This window comes from Microtus pennsylvanicus, chromosome 2 (assembly GCF_037038515.1).
Source record: "Microtus pennsylvanicus isolate mMicPen1 chromosome 2, mMicPen1.hap1, whole genome shotgun sequence".
Lineage (NCBI taxonomy): Eukaryota > Metazoa > Chordata > Mammalia > Rodentia > Cricetidae > Microtus > Microtus pennsylvanicus.
Window position 1 is genome coordinate 17,745,603 of NC_134580.1, and position 15,550 is coordinate 17,761,152.

Sequence of the window (15,550 nt, forward strand, 5' to 3'; positions counted from 1 at the left end):
GTCTGTCTTCTTTTCTCTCTTCCCTCTTTTTCCTTTTCCCTCCCTCCTTTCCCTGTTTCCCTTTCTTCTTTCTGTGCTAGGATCAAACCTTATGTATGCTTGGCAGTGGTGTCTTGTAATTTTTGTTTTGTCCAAGATAGGGTTTCTCTGTGTAGCCCTGCTTGTTTTGGAACTTGATCTGTAGATCTGTAGATCAGGCTTGCCTTTAACTCAGAGCTCTGTCTGCCTCTGCCTCCCAAGTGCTGAGATTAAAGGCATGCACCACCACCTCCCCTGTGGTTTTTTTTTTTTTCTGAAACAGGGTGTCACTTTGTAGTTCAGACTGGCATTGAACTAAATGATTCTCTTATCTCAGCCTTCCAAGTACTGGGATTAAAAGAATTGAGCCATCACTCTAGGCAAAATCCCATATAAATAGCTGCATAATCATTTTTGGGAGTTTTGGAAATCAAACCTACGAACTTCTGTATGCTAGGCAGGTGCCCTTCCATTGATCTATATATTGTCAGCCAGTCTTTGGTTTTGGTTTGGTTTGGTTTGATTTTGGAGACAGTCTCATTCTATAGCCCTGGCTGGCCTGAAATCACAAGGATGCTTCTGAGCCTCTGGAATTCAGAGTGCTGGGACTACAGGTGTGTAGGTGTGCCACTGTACCTGGCTTAGACGTCACCTCTTGAGGCAAGGAGCTGTGTTTCAGCTCATCACTATTATTATAAGAGTGGGAAACCACTTCCTAGAGAAAGAAAAGGAATCTAGGCTATATTTAATGTTTCCTTGAGGTCTGTGGTCATTCATTTAGAATGAATGAAGCTCAAGCTGGATTTATTCATGGAAGTCTTCTCTGGCTACTGCTTACCCTATCATCCTCCATTCTTGTGCTTAATGACAATATTAGTTTAAGATGTGTTATCCTCGTTTATGCTGTGGAATATTTGTTTAAACAGGCAAAAATATGTTGCATTCTGTTGACAGAGGTTTCTGTCCTGCCAGATCCTATAGCCATTTAGTCCCAAAGAAACACACAGACTTACATTAATTATAAACTGGTTGGCCTATTAACTCAGACTTCTTATTAACTTTAGCCCGTGATTATTTTTTTAAAATATTTATTTATTTATTATGTGTACAATATTCTGTGTGTATGCCTGCAGGCCAGAAGAGGGCACCAGACCCCATCACGGATGGTTGTGAGCCACCATGTGATTGCTGGGAATTGAACTCAGGACCTTTGGAAGAGCAGGCAATGCTCTTAACCTCTGAGCCATCTCTCCAGCCCCTAGCCCGTGATTCTTGTTCGTGTTAACCACGTGGCTTGATACCTTTTATCAGTGAGGCCTTCTCATCTTGCTTTCTCTGCATCTGGGTGACCACTTGCAGACTGAGCCTTTCTTCTTCCCAGAATTCTCCTGTTCTGGTTGCCCCGACCATACTTCCTGCCTGGCTATTGGCCAATAAGCATTTCATTAAGCCAGTACAACTGACAAATCTTTACAGGGCACAAGACCATTGTCCCATAGCAGCATTCATATATATATATATATAATTTTTTTTTGTTTGTTTTTCGAGACAGGGTTTCCCTGTAGCTTTGGAGCCTATCCTGGAACTGGCTCTTGTAGACCAGGTTGGCCTCGAATTCACAGAGGGCCACCTGTCTCTGCCTCCCGAGTGCTGGGGTTAAAGGCGTGCACTAACACTGCCTGACTTATTTTGTATTTGTTTAACTCTGTGAAGCTGTGTTATTTTGCTTGCCTGATTGGTCTAATAAAGAGCTGGCCAACCAATAGTTAGGCAGGAAAGAGAAATGGGCAGCCACTAAGTAAGAAGGAAAGAAAGATATACAGAATAAAGAGAGGTAAAAAGCCCAGAGGCAAAATATAGTTAAAGAGAAATGGTATAATTTAAGTTAGAAAAGTTGGCTATAAACAAGTAACCTAAGACTGGGCGTTCATAAGTAAGAATAAGTCTCTGTGTATTTATTTGGTAGCTGGGTGGCGGGCCCCCAACGAGTAAAACAAGAACAACTACACCATGCATGTATTGGGCACTTTATATAAATTATATTTTGTTTTGGTGGATATTTTTAGTTTTTATTTCTTCAGACACAGTTTTACTCTCGACCTAGGCTGGCCTGTAATTCAGTATACAGTTCTGGTTGGTTTTGAAATTGTGGCAAAGCTCCTGATTCAGCCTCTTGAGTGCTGGGATTTCAGGTTTGCATAAGTAATCACACCTGGCTTCAGATTACCTTGTGAGATATATATTGTCATCATCTAATTCCTATATTATAGCTCATAACACAGAATTGAGGACTTGGAGAACCTAAGGAGTGGCTGATGGTATGTTCTTTCAAGAAGGTAACCGTATTCTAGTACATTTAATAAAAGAAAGAAATGACCAAAGTGGGCTTCTGCTTTTTGCCTGTGCATGGATGCTACAGTAGACAGCCTGAAGCACTGAGTTGTTCTGAGTTTTGAGCAACTGGGCCTTTGCAGTGCCCACATATTGCAAGGTCCATGTAGTGCTAGCAATTGCTTCTCTCTCTCTCTTTAATAGTTTAGTTAACTTTATTCTATGTGCATTGGTGTGAAGGTATCAGATCCCCTGCAACTGGAGTTACAGACAGTTGTAAGCTGTCATGTGGTTTTTGGGAACTGAACTCTGGTCCTCTGGAAAAGCAGCCAGTACTCTTAACCGCTGGCTCATGTCTCCAGTCCCCGAGATTACTTCTCTGAATTGTGGCTGGAATAATCCTAAAGTTGGAGTTCCTTGGCTTTTAGTTCTTTTGTACTTCCTGTTTTTACTTCAGCTTTGCTCATTGCCCCACTTTCCTTTTTGGTGCTTTTTAGTGTTGTCTTATGCCTGTTTAGTAATTTATTTTATTTTATTTATTTATTTATTAGTTTTGAGGCAGTATTTCTGTGTAGCCCTGGCTATTCTAGAATTCACTCTGTAGACCAGGCTGGCCTCAAACTCAAAGGTTCCCTGCCTCTGCCTCCCAAGTGCTGGAATTAAAGGCATGCACCACCACTGCTGGGTATATTGTTATTATTTGTGACAAAGTCTCACTGCTGAGCCTTAGCTGGCCTAGAACTCACTATGTAGACCATGCTGGCCCAGAACTCACAGAGATCAGCCAGACTTTGCCTCCAGAGTATTGGGATTAAAGGCATGTTTCACCACACCTGACTATTGTTATTATTATTTTTAATTAGGTGTATATGTTTGTTAATCTCTGTGTGTGTGAATGTGTGTGCACACTTGCATGTGTGTGTTTGTGTCTCTGTGTCTGTGTATGTGAGTGCAGGTGTCTTTGGAGGCCAGAGGTATCAGGTGCCACTGGAGCTAGAGTTATAGGAGGTTGTGAGCCTCCCTCTGGGGTGCGGAAACTGAACTCAGGTCCTCTACAAAAGCAATATGTGCTCTCAACCATCGAGATATCACTCTGGTCTTGGTAATGCTATCAAATTTGTCTCTAGCTGTTTTTCCTTAATCTCAGCTACAGTGTGCACTATCCTGCCAATCCTTAGCCAAGGGCTCCCATTCTGATTTCTTAGCACTACTGTATTGAGAACAAGCATAGTGTTAGTACTTTTTCTTATGAGTAGGGTAATTTGATGAACCTTTGGTTCTCTGTAGTTGATTCATTTTCTAAGTTCATTGGAGGTGTCTGGTATTTGCACTGTTCTAGGCGGTGGTACTCTTTTCTGGAGCCATGTTTTTTCCTATTACACATGCATCAGGCATTTTCCAAAGATGATAAAGTTGATCAGTGACAGAAACTGGCCTTTATGTGTGGTCTTTGTAGCCAGGGAGCGTACTGTTACGTTCTGGCCTGTTTGCTTCTAGTTCTCTGGCTGGGTGTCATTATTTGGTTCACGATGGGGCCAAGTCACTGAACAGCAGTGTCTTCACAACGTTGGCCAGCTCTATCCTTAACTGGAAGAGCTGCAACAGTTAAGAGTAGTTTTACTTTTCACTGTGTCTTCATCGTATCTAACGCATAGGAGGATGTTCCTGAGAAAAACAAGAGAAATGAAGAGCCTGGCAGAGTCCTTGATGTTTAGTGGGAATTTGAGTTGAAGTCACCTGTCTTTGCTGAACTACTTTACTGGACCACCCAAGAGCTTGCCACCACAAACAAGCCAACCCTAGGCTAATACTGGATCCAACTGCCCGGTGCTTAGTCCTCACTGTATAGTAGTTGCAAGGCAGATGCTGTACCTGTAAGTCTTGTTTGTTTGTTTTCTATGTGTGGCTGGGAATTGAACCCAGGTCCTCTGGAAGAGCAGTCTGTGCTCTAAACCACTGAGCCATCTCTCCAGCCCCTGTACCTGTTAAGTCTTAACATTGTCACCTTGGTGGGATGGGAACACAAAGGTAGGCAGGGTGCTTTGGATTGGATTGTGTGCTCTTCCATTATGTATTCAAGCCCTAACCTCCAATCTAGTCATATTTGGAGGTGGGCCTTTAAGAAATGATTAAGGAGCTGGGTGGTGGAGGTACACATCTTTAATCCCAGCACTCAGGAGGCAGAGGCAGGTGGATCTCTATGAGTTTGAGGCCAGCCTGGTCTACAATGCAATCTATGTGAGTTCTGGGACAGCTGTGGCCACACAGAGAAACCCTGTCTAAAAAACCAAAGGTGGGGGGGGGGATTGAGATAGATGAAGACATGAGGGTAAGGATCTCAAATTTGGATTAGCTAAAATGGCAACTGTTTGTGCTAGGAAGAAAACCAGCTGGCACCTTGATTTTGACTTCTGCTAGACTCTTGAATTATGAGAAATAAATGCTGTTTTAATGTTCCAGCCTGTGTTTTGCATCACAAGTTGAGCTGTCAGTCAATGGAGGACTCAGAGTATAATTGGCTGGGATTGAAAGGGTGGGCAGGAAAACCTGTTGGCCTCTGTTGGCTTCAATTGTCCTGGGCAGTGTTAAAAAGTAGTGTAGTTATTAACATTTGAAGATTTTTGGGCCAGATGTGATGGTGGTAACTCATACCTGTAATCCCAGTAGATGCAGAGTTTAGACTGAGCCTGTGTCTAGACTCTATTTCAAACAAACAAACAAACAAACAACAACAAATAGAAGATTTGGAGATTATGTTGGGCATGGTAGCACACACCTTTAATCAGAAAGCAGAGGCAGGCAGCTCTTTGTAAGTTCCAGGCCAGCCAGGGCTACATAGTGAGACTTTGTCTCAAAACCAAAAATAAACAAAATCTTTGGAGAGTAAAAAAGAAAAATCTTTATATCTCTGTTGATTGTCATCTCCCTGGTGTTTCTGTGGTAAGCATCCCATCTGTACTGTTCAGTAGCCTTCATCCTTTCTGTCTGCTCCATCCAGTTTCCTTCCTTCCTCTTTTACTTGCTCTTCCTTTTCCAGGGTGTCTTGGCTCTAGAACCCTGAGTAGGGGCAGTGGGGGAATGAAGAAAGAACAGATATCGAGGCCAGGTGGGTTATGTGCACTCTGATGAAGTTGCACCAACTGTCACAGTGGGGAAGTTCAGCATGTTTATTTTGTATAGCACAGGGAGTACCAGTTCTGCATGAGGTATCTGCAGAAGATGCAGACACCTGAGATTTTAGGCTGTAAACACTAGGGAAGAGGGAAGCTACTCTGAGCCTGACCCAGAGAAAAGGCTTTTCCAATTTCCTGTGGATCATAGGTCTTGGTCCTTAACATGGCAGGCTGATGTCAAACAGTCCCCTCATCAGAACATCTCAGGGCTTCTTCCGTCCCCTAAACTGCCCTGTGAGTTGCAATCCTTGTTTTAGGATGTGACAGGAGAATCAACAGTTGAGTGGCTGGCACTATTTTATTGCCACAGTAAGAAAGGTTTTCATTACAGAGGTCTAGAGTTTTAGGATGGTCACTTCTGATTAAAGCCAGTATTCCCGTTTTCTCTTTCTCTTTTTTTGTGTCTGGAGTTATTCTAGACTGTGCTTTCCTTGCTCCTGGTTCAATACTCAAACAAGTTTGTCCATCAGGCCGTTTACCATATATTTTTTTTAAAGATTTTAAATTTTGCCGGGCGGTGGTGGCGCACGCCTTTAATCCCAGCACTTGGGAGGCAGAGGCACGCGGATCTCTGTGAGTTCGAGACCAGCCTGGTCTACAAGAGCTAGTTCCAGGACAGGCTCCAAAACCACAGAGAAACCCTGTCTCAAAAAAAACCAAAATAAATAAATAAAAATAAAATAAAATAAATAAGATTTTAAATTTTAACCTAATTATTTATTTTTGGAGAGGGTCTTACTTTGTAGTCCTGGCTAGCCTGGAACTAAAGATTTATCTTCCTCTGCTTCCCAAGTGTTGGGATTAAAGGTGTATACCATCATACCTGGCTAGATTTTAATCTTATTTTTAATTATGTGTTTATGTATACTTGAGTCTGTGTACTTGAGTGCAGGTGTTCTTGGAGGCCAGAGGCATCAGACCCTCCGGAGTTGGACTTTCAAGTGGCTGTAGTCACTCTTTGTCACTCAGTGTGGATGCTGGCAACTAACTTTGGGTCTTCTGCAAGAACAGTATGTGCTCTTAATGCTGAGGCATCTATCTCTCTGTCTCTCTCTTTCACACACACACACACACTTCTAATTTAATTTAATTTTTGAGACTAGATCTCACCATATAGCTATGGCTGTTCTAGATTCACTTTGTACCCTAGGACACTAGGTTGGCCTTGAACTAGAGAGTACTTCCCTCTGCCTCTCAATTACTGGGATTAAAAGCATGCGCTATGCCAGTTGACAGTGGCACACACCTTTAATCCCAACATTGTGGAGGTGTCGGCAGGTGGATCTCTAAATTCAAGGCCAACCTGGTCTACAGAGTGAGTTCTAGGACAGCCAGGGCTACACAGAGAAACCCTTTATCAACACCCCCCCCCCAAAAAAATTCACGTTTACACCTGGCAGGGAGAACATGTCTTTTGTTTGTTTGTTCATTTTTGTTTTATTTATTTATTTATTATTATTTATTATGCAATATTCTGTCTGTGTGTATGCCTGCAGGCCAGAAGAGGGCACCAGACCCCTCTACAGATGGTTGTGAGCCACCATGTGATTGCTGGGAATTGAACTCAGGACCTTTGGAAGAGCAGGCAATGCTCTTAACCTCTGAGCCATCTCTCCAGCCCCTGTTTGTTTGTTTTTGAGACAGAGTTTCTCTGTGTAACAGCCCTGGCTGTCTTGGAACTTGCTCTACAGACCAGGTGATCGTCTGCCTCTGCTTCCTAAGTGCTGGGATTAAAGGCATGTGCCACCACTGCCTGGCAAGAACAAAAAACTTTTTACAAGGCTTCTAATTTTAAAATCCTTTTTTAAGTTAGAATTTTAAAATTAGAGTTGTGATCCTCCCCTTTCCCTAGCTCTGTTCCATAGAAACCATAGAAAATTTTTTTAAAAAACAATTTTTTTTTTCTTTTTTTGTGTCTGGAGACAGAGTCTCTCTTTGTAGCCCTGGCTGTCCTGGAACTCATACAGGTCAGGCTGGCCTCTAACCCACAGCAATCTGCCTGTCTCTGCTCCCAAGTGCTGGGATTAAAGGTATGCAACCGCTTTCTTTTTTAGTTAAAAAAAAAAGTTTTTATGTGCATGAGTGTTTTGTCTGCATGCATGTTTGTGTAACATGTGCATGCACTGCCTTTGGAGGCTCTGGGATTGGAGTTACAGATGGTTGTGAGTTGTCATGGGTACTGGGAATTGAACGAGCGTCTTCTGGAGGAGCAGTCAGTGCTCTTAACTGCTGAGCTGTTTCTTTAGTTCCCTCATTCAAGTTCTTAAAAACAAACAAACACACACCAAAAAACCCCAGTGCTATGGAGCTAGAGAGATGACTGAAGTTAAAAGTATGCACTGCTCTTGCAGAGGACCTGACTTGAGTTCTGAGGACCCTGGTAAGTGGCAGCTCAACCACCTGGAATTCTAGCTCCAAGGAGACTGTAAGTTTCTGTGGGTACCTTCATTCATGTGATACACACACACATACATGTAATTAAAAATAAAATAAAATCTTGGGCCAGGCATATGCCTTTAAACCAGCACTTGGGAAGCAGAGTCAGGCAGTTCTCTGTGAGTTCCAGGATAATCAGTACTATATAGAGATACCCTACCTCAATAAATAAATAAACAAAACAAAATAAAATCTCTTAAAATTTTTTATTGTGTATGTATGTACATTATATGTGTAAGGGGGGTCATGCATGTCATTCATACACATAGACAACTTTTTGGAGTTGGTTCTTTCCACATACTTCCCTCCCCCCCTTTTTTAATTTTAAGAAGGGCTTACCGTGTATCCCTGGATGGCCTGGAAATCATTCTGTAGACCAGACTGGCTGAAAATTCACAGAGATCCCATCCCCACCCCCGCCTTCTGCTCCTAAGTGCTGGACTAAAGACGTGTACCACCATGCCCAGCCTTTGTCCATCTACCTTTATGTGGGTTCTGGGGATTGAACTCAGATTGCCAGGCTTGCACACTAAATACCTTTTACCTACTGAGAGCTGACCCTGCTATATTCAAATTCTATAGCTATTTAATTCTTAGTTATATTTTTAAGCTAATAAAATAAAAAGTGTGTATTTAAAGGCCTTTTGTGCATTAGTTGTTCTAAATTGTTTGTACTAAATTATCTGTTTTTGTCTTTTTGCTTTTTTGAGACAGGGTTTCTTAGTATAGCAATGGCTGTTCTGGAACTCTCTCTGTAGACCAGACTGACCCCGAACTCACAGAGATTCATACCTGCCTCTGTCTCCTGAGCTCTGTGATTAAAGGTGTGCCCACTATATCGGCTAAATTACACAAAGGCTACTAGATTTGGTCATGGCCTTTCTCCCCACCTCTCTCTGAGATAGGGTTTCTCTGTGTGATTCTGCTGACCTGGAACTCACTTTGTAGACTTGGCTGGCCTTGAAGTACTCAGATTCACCTGCTCTAGCCTCCTGAGTTCTGATATTAAAGGTATGAGTCATCATGCATAGCTAAATGATTTTTTTAAAGGCAGGGTTTCACTGTGTAACAGTCCTGGCTGTTCTGAAACTCACTTTGTAGACTAAGCTGGCCTCAAACTCACTGAAATCCGCCTGCCTCTGCCCCCCCACCCCAAGTGCTGGGATTATAGGTATGTGCCACTACCGCCTGGTGCGAAGTGAATTTTTTAAAAGAGAGGGTTTGATCAAGTTGCTTAGGTTAGTGATGAATTAGTGATTCTCCTGGTTCAGCCTCCCAAGTAGCTGGACTATCCCAAGTTCAACTAACTTTAAGTTAGTTGTGATAAAATGTATGTAATTTGAAATCTACCACTGTAGCAATCCATACTGTATATCTCACTATTCAATCCCAGAACTAAAAAAATTATTTTTACAGAACTTTTTATCTTCTCAATTATTTACCCCTTTGAATAGAATAAGGTAGGAAAGACCAATTATTGCACACTGATTTATTTAGTGATTTACTTAAAGCACTGCCTTTTGCCAAGCATGACTTCACTTGGTACCTAGAACAGAATGACCTGGAGAAATAGCTCAGCAACAACCTGACCAATCTTGCTCACTCGCCCCACCTTGTGGTTTTTGAGTATAAAATGAGTCTGCAAACTGGACTCAAAACCTAGGCCTTTCAGGAACTATCTGGTGAATACATTTCCTCTGTCTACTCTCATTGGTGTTGGAGTGCTTATTCCAGAAACATTCCCGAGGCTTCTGCTCTGTTAGGGATGAACCCAGGATCTAGCATGTGCAAGGCAACCACTTCATCTTGGAAATACAACCCTGCCCCATCTTGTCAGATTGAAACTTTGTACCACAGCCCTTTGGCAACTACTGTTGAATTTTGAATTTTCTGTCTTTGAAAGTATTTTAATTTCCTCATATTAGTGGAATTGTGTGGTATTTGTTTTTTCGTGTGTGTGTTTTGTCTTGTTTTGTTTTTGAGACAAAGTTTCTCTGTGTATCACTGGCTTTCTTGGAACACTCTGTTGACCAGACTGGCCTTGAACTCACAGAGATCCTTCTGCCACTGAATTCCTTTTTGATATTGAGTAATATTTAGTTTTTATAACCATCTTCTTTGGTGTTGGGGATTGAGTGCAATGTATGTATGTTAAGCATACACCTTACCACTGACCTACACCCCTCAGCTGCCTGTGTCTTACTTTATTTATTCATCTGTTGATGGATACTTGGGTTGTTTCTACTTTCTGCCTTTTTTGTCTTCCAGTTTCTCCTTTTCTCTTCCTTCCTTCTTTCCTTCCTTCCTTTCTTCTTTTTTTTAACAAGACAATATCTTTCCACTTTTTAAATATTAGTTTTTGACACACAAAACAATGGATTTCATTATGATATTCTCATATGTATATATTATTGTACTTTTTGTTTGTTTGTTTGTTTTTGGGACAAGGTTTCTATGTAGCGTTGGAGCCTGTCCTGGAACTCACTCTGTAGACCAGGCTGGCCTCAGACTCACAGAAATCTGCCTGTCTCTGCTTCCTGAGTGCTGGGATTAAAGGTGTGTGCTACCACTGCTTATTGTACTTTTTTATATTCATATGCTATCACCTTCCCATGTTCTTCCTCCTGCTGATCCCTCTTTCCTCTCATATAGTTCCTCCTTTTTGCTCACATCTTTATGTGTATATATATATATATGCATTAGATATATAAATATTTAGATTCTGTATGAGAAAACTTACAAGTTTGACTTCTTCCTTTCCCTACATAGTTCCTCTTCTACTTTTGTATCCTGTGTATAGTTATATGAATTAGACAGTAAGGAAAATCTTGAAATTTGAAAGAAAAAAGGAAAATGACCTTATCTTCTATGGAAATATTTTGCTTATATCTTGTTTTCAATTCCAGAAAATATTTGTTTCTTTTTCTTTTCTTTTTTCTTTTTTTCCTTCCTTCCTTCCTTCCTTTCTTTTTTAAAATTTTCTTGAGACTATTATGTCCAGACTGTGAAGTCTCTCAAAAACCAACAAGGAGACCAAATCTTGTATGTAAAAGCAAAGAACCTTATTTTATGCAAGTTTGCAAACTCAGTCTCTCTTACTGGAGAGCCCCAAGCTCAGTTAGAGTTAGGTTTTTATAGTAGTAGAGGTGGGGTGAAGGGGTTCTAAGGTTCAAGACCCCTCATTGGCTGACATTTGTTTAGCTGTGTCTTGGTGAGAGTGCTGGCAGGTGATCCTACCTATATACAATGGTTGGAACATTAGTCATTTCCTTTGGATAGTCTGTTCTTGGGTGGTGCTCGGGTAATCTCAGCTTGTGGTTCTTGCAACCGGGTATTGCTTCAGGATAAACTGCTGAGACTCAAACCTCTGTTAAACTTATGAATGGCTGAGTTCTACTCTAGCAGGTGATAATGGTTGGAAGTAAAGACCTTCCTTTGGTGGTCTGTTTCTATTTAGCTTATCATGGCTGGCTCTTACAGAGACAGGATCTCCTGTATAGCTCTAGCTGGTCTAGAATTCAGTAAGTAGACCAGGCTGCCCTTGAACTCATAGAGAGCTGCCTGCTGAGTGGTGGCATTACAGGTGTGTGCCAATTTTCCTAGCTGCTTGTATTTTATTACTATACATGCAATTTATACTTATTTTTGCCCCAGTCCTTGGAGTTAGTAATTTCTCTGTGGAATGTCTGTTGTTATATTTGAAAATGGTGATTAAAGAGCACAATTTATAGTGCTTTTCTTTTAGAAGTTGGCAGGGTTTATCAGTTAGCTTGTGGTCAGGGTATCTTAGTGTTCTTTTGCTGTGAGGAGATACCATGGCCAAAGTAACTCTTTTAAGAATTTAATTTCAGAGGATTTGTCCATTATCATCAAGGCAGGGAACACGATGCTAGAGAAGTAGTTGAGAGCTTTGCGTCCTTGATTTGCAAGCTTCAGACAAAGAGACAAGGTCACTGGGCTTGGTATGGGCTATTGAAACCTGCCTTTAATTCCAGCACTTAGGAGACACAGGCAGATCTCTGTGAGTTTGAGACCAGCCTGGTTCATCTAGTGAGTGTCAGGACAGCCAGAGCTCTATAGTGAGTCCCTGTCTTGGAAAAAGCTGAAAGAAAGTGAGGGAGGGAGTGAGGGAGGAAAGGAGGGAGGGAGAGAGAAAGAGAGAGAGAGAGAGATCACTCAAAGCCCACCCCCAAAGGCACAACTAGTCCAACAAGGCCACACCTAATCCTTGCAAGTAGTTTACTTACTGTAGAAGAATGGAGATGAAGCATGCAAATATTTGAGCCTATGGGGACCATTCTCATTCAAACCACCACACCAGGAGTGTGCATTTGTTAATATTAGCAGTCTCCTGTTAGGAAACTGACAACTTCAAAAAACTTTCTCGTGTCCTTAGGTTCTTTTTGTTTTTTAAATTATACAGGGTTACCAAAAACCATTTTCATGCGAGTATATAATATTTGAGCACATTCTCTCTATACCTTACTGCTCTCCCTTTTCTTTTCTCACTCCGATTTGTTCCCTAAGACAAATTTGCATCTACTTTCTTGCCATCAGTACATACATGACGTTATCTATAAAGTGTAGGAGCCATAAATGAAAGAAAGCCTGCACCATTTGCCTTCCTTAGACTGACATTTAGTTCACTTAATATGAATGTCTCTAGATGCAAAGGAAACAGAGCAATGTCTTGCTGTATTGCCCAGGCTGGCTCTGAACTCCTTGGCCTCAAGAGATCCTCTTTCTTCGGCCTCCTGAGTGGGTAGCACTGTAATCATGTTCACAGCGCCCATTGTCCTTGGATTGTTTGGTGTGGCATTCTGACCACCAAGCTAGGTAGTCAGTATGAGTAGATTATATTATTAGTGTGTTTTTATTTTTTAGAATAAGCAACAAGAGTTTTTTAGTTCCTTAATTATGAAATGTTCTGATGATTTGGATACCAACTAAAGATAATGTATCAGTTTTATGTCATCATGACCAGATAGCTGAGCAGAACAAGGGTGAAAAGATGAGTTTTGGCTCACAGTTTCTAAATTTTCTATCTTGTCAGGGAGGGTATGGTGGAACAAAATAGCTTACATTATGCTTGTACTAGGTGGCTTCTTCCATTTTCTCCTTTTATTCCATTTGGATTTCTACATCAAAAAGTGGTACTGCTTACTTTTTCCTTCTTTCCTTCCTTTCTTTTCTTCTTTTTTCTTTCTTGCTTTCTTTCTTTCTTTCTTTCTTTCTTTTTTTTTGGGATAGGGTTTCTCTGTATAATCCTGGCTGTCCTGGAACTTACATTATAGAACAGACTGGCTTCAAACTCACAGAGATCTGTCTGCCTCTGCATGCACCATCACTGTCCAGGGCAGATCTTAATAGTTCTTAGTGAATGTTCTCTAAAAACAACAATAACAAAATACATACTTCAGTACCCTATACCATTTTTTAAAAAAATGAGTATTTTGCTTGCATGCATATATCTATATACCATGTGGTTTTTGGGTAACTGGAGGCCAGAAAAGGGTAACAAATTCCCCAGAACTGGAGCTATGGTTGTTGAGAATCATATGGGTGCTGGGAATTGAACCCAGATCCTCTGGAAGAACATCTAGTGCTCATAACAGCTGAGCCATAATTCTAGCCCCTTCAGGTACCAATTTTTAATGTTGGTTTACATTTTTGTGACAAAGTACTCATATAAACAACTTAAGAGATTTATTTAGTCTTCTAGTTTGAGTGGTGCTAGTCTCTCATTGTTTATCATATCATAGTCTATATATCATGGTAGAACAGAACAGCTTACATCATGGGAGCCAGAAAGGACTGAAAAGAATAAGGGCAAGGGGCTGGAGAGATGGCTCAGAGGTTAGCACTGACTGCGCTTCCAAAGGTCCTGAGTTCAATTCCCAGCAACCACATGGTGGCTCACAGCCATCTGTAATAAGATCTGGTGCCCACTTCTGGCCTGCAAACATACATACAGACAGAACACTGTATAGATAATAAATAAATAAATCTAAAAAAAAATAAAGGACTTACAAACTTAAAAAAAAAGAATGAGGGCAAGGAGGGAGAGAAATAGAAAGACAAGGCAAGTATGACTGCTTAGCTTTTTATTGTTTTTTTTTCCCTTGTATTTTGGCTATTTTTTTTTTTTTTTGTGACTGTCCTGGAACTCATGCTGTAGACCAGACTGGCCTTGAACTCACAGAGATCCACCCGTCTCTGCCTCCCCTGTGCTGGGATTAAAGGCACACAAGCTACCACCAACCTTCAACATTTTATGTTAGTATGATGTTGATTGTCAACTTGACAGGATCTAGCGTTACTTGGGAAATGGATTTTGTTAGTATGATGTTGATTGTCAACTTGACAGGATCTAGCGTTACTTGGGAGATGGATTTCTAGTGCATTTCTGCAGAAGATCACCTTGATGCAGTAATTGAAATGGGAAGACACAATTCTGTGGGCAAGTGGTCTTCGACTGTATGGGAGGAGGCAGTGGGCTGAGTACAGGTATTTGTTGTTCTTTTCTTTGACTATGGATGTAATGTGACTAACTGCTTCAAGCTCTTGCTGCGCTGATTTCTCTTCCATGATGGACCTTAAGCTATGAGATAAAATAAGCCTCCCTTACATGACTTTTGAATGTCATCACAACAACAGGAAAAGAAACTAAGAAAATTAGGTTATAAAGGAAAATTAAATATTTTTCTCTTTTTTTAAAAAAGATTTCTTTATTATGTATATAGTGTTCTGCCTGCATGTATGCCTGCATTCCAGAAGAAGGCACCAGATCTCATTATAGATGGTTGTGAACCACCATGTAGTTGCTGGGAATTTAACTCAAGTCCTCTGGAAGAGCAGCCAGTACTCTTAATCTCTGAGCCATCTCTCCTAAATATTTTTCTCTTATTTTTCAGGTAAACCAACCAAAACTCTTCCCTGAATGAAAAAAAATCTTTTTTAAAGTTGCATATATACAAAAGAAAAAACCTAAATGCTTTTTATTTTGCCCGAACACAAGATTTAAATCAGGTACAGCAATAGAAGGTAAGCTGGTCTTTCTTTCCAGGTCAATTCTGCTTTATTGTACAGTTTACTCAGTAACATCGTATAGATGGATGTTCAAAGGTTGGATGATAATGAAACCTTTGTTTCTGTTTTTTGAGGTGGGGTCTCACTGGCCGTTGAAAGTCTTTCTATTATAATACAACTTGATGTTGGAATTCTCTCTTTCTCTGTCAGGATCTCACTGTGTAATCAAAACTGTTCTCAAACTTATGATTCTTCTCCCTCGTGCCCTGAATGCTGGTTCATGTAATTTCTTGCTAGCATTTTGCTGTACTAGAAGTTCAAATAGCATACCAAAGGGCAAAAGAAAAGATGGAACATGAGCATTATGACAGCTTTCTTTTGCTTTGTACTGAAGAAAGCATTAGTTTTCTTCACTATAAAGCTTACTCACTGTATTGTTCCTTTTCTGTTGCTGTGATAAAGCACCGCTTTTCGGAAATGAATGAGACACAGTCTGTAGATTTAAGAAGCATGCTGTTTCCCAACTAATATGAATTAAAGAGAGAAAATGGTCTGACAAGATG

The 15,550-nt window shown here is 40.8% G+C and overlaps 1 protein-coding gene across 7 annotated transcripts in view; it reads left to right on the forward strand.

The window, feature by feature from the left end:
• The window catches only part of Ppp6r2 (protein phosphatase 6 regulatory subunit 2), a 96,879-nt gene that overhangs the window by 7,608 nt on the left and 73,721 nt on the right, over window positions 1-15,550 (forward strand). For 4 of the 7 annotated variants that reach the window (XM_075960327.1, XM_075960329.1, XM_075960324.1 and 1 more), the window contains exon 2: window positions 14,873-15,002. The exons of the other annotated variants lie outside the window; for them this stretch is intronic. The gene's annotated coding sequence lies outside the window, so the exon portion shown is untranslated. The remainder of the gene's footprint in view (window positions 1-14,872; window positions 15,003-15,550) is intronic. 7 annotated transcript variants of the gene reach the window in all.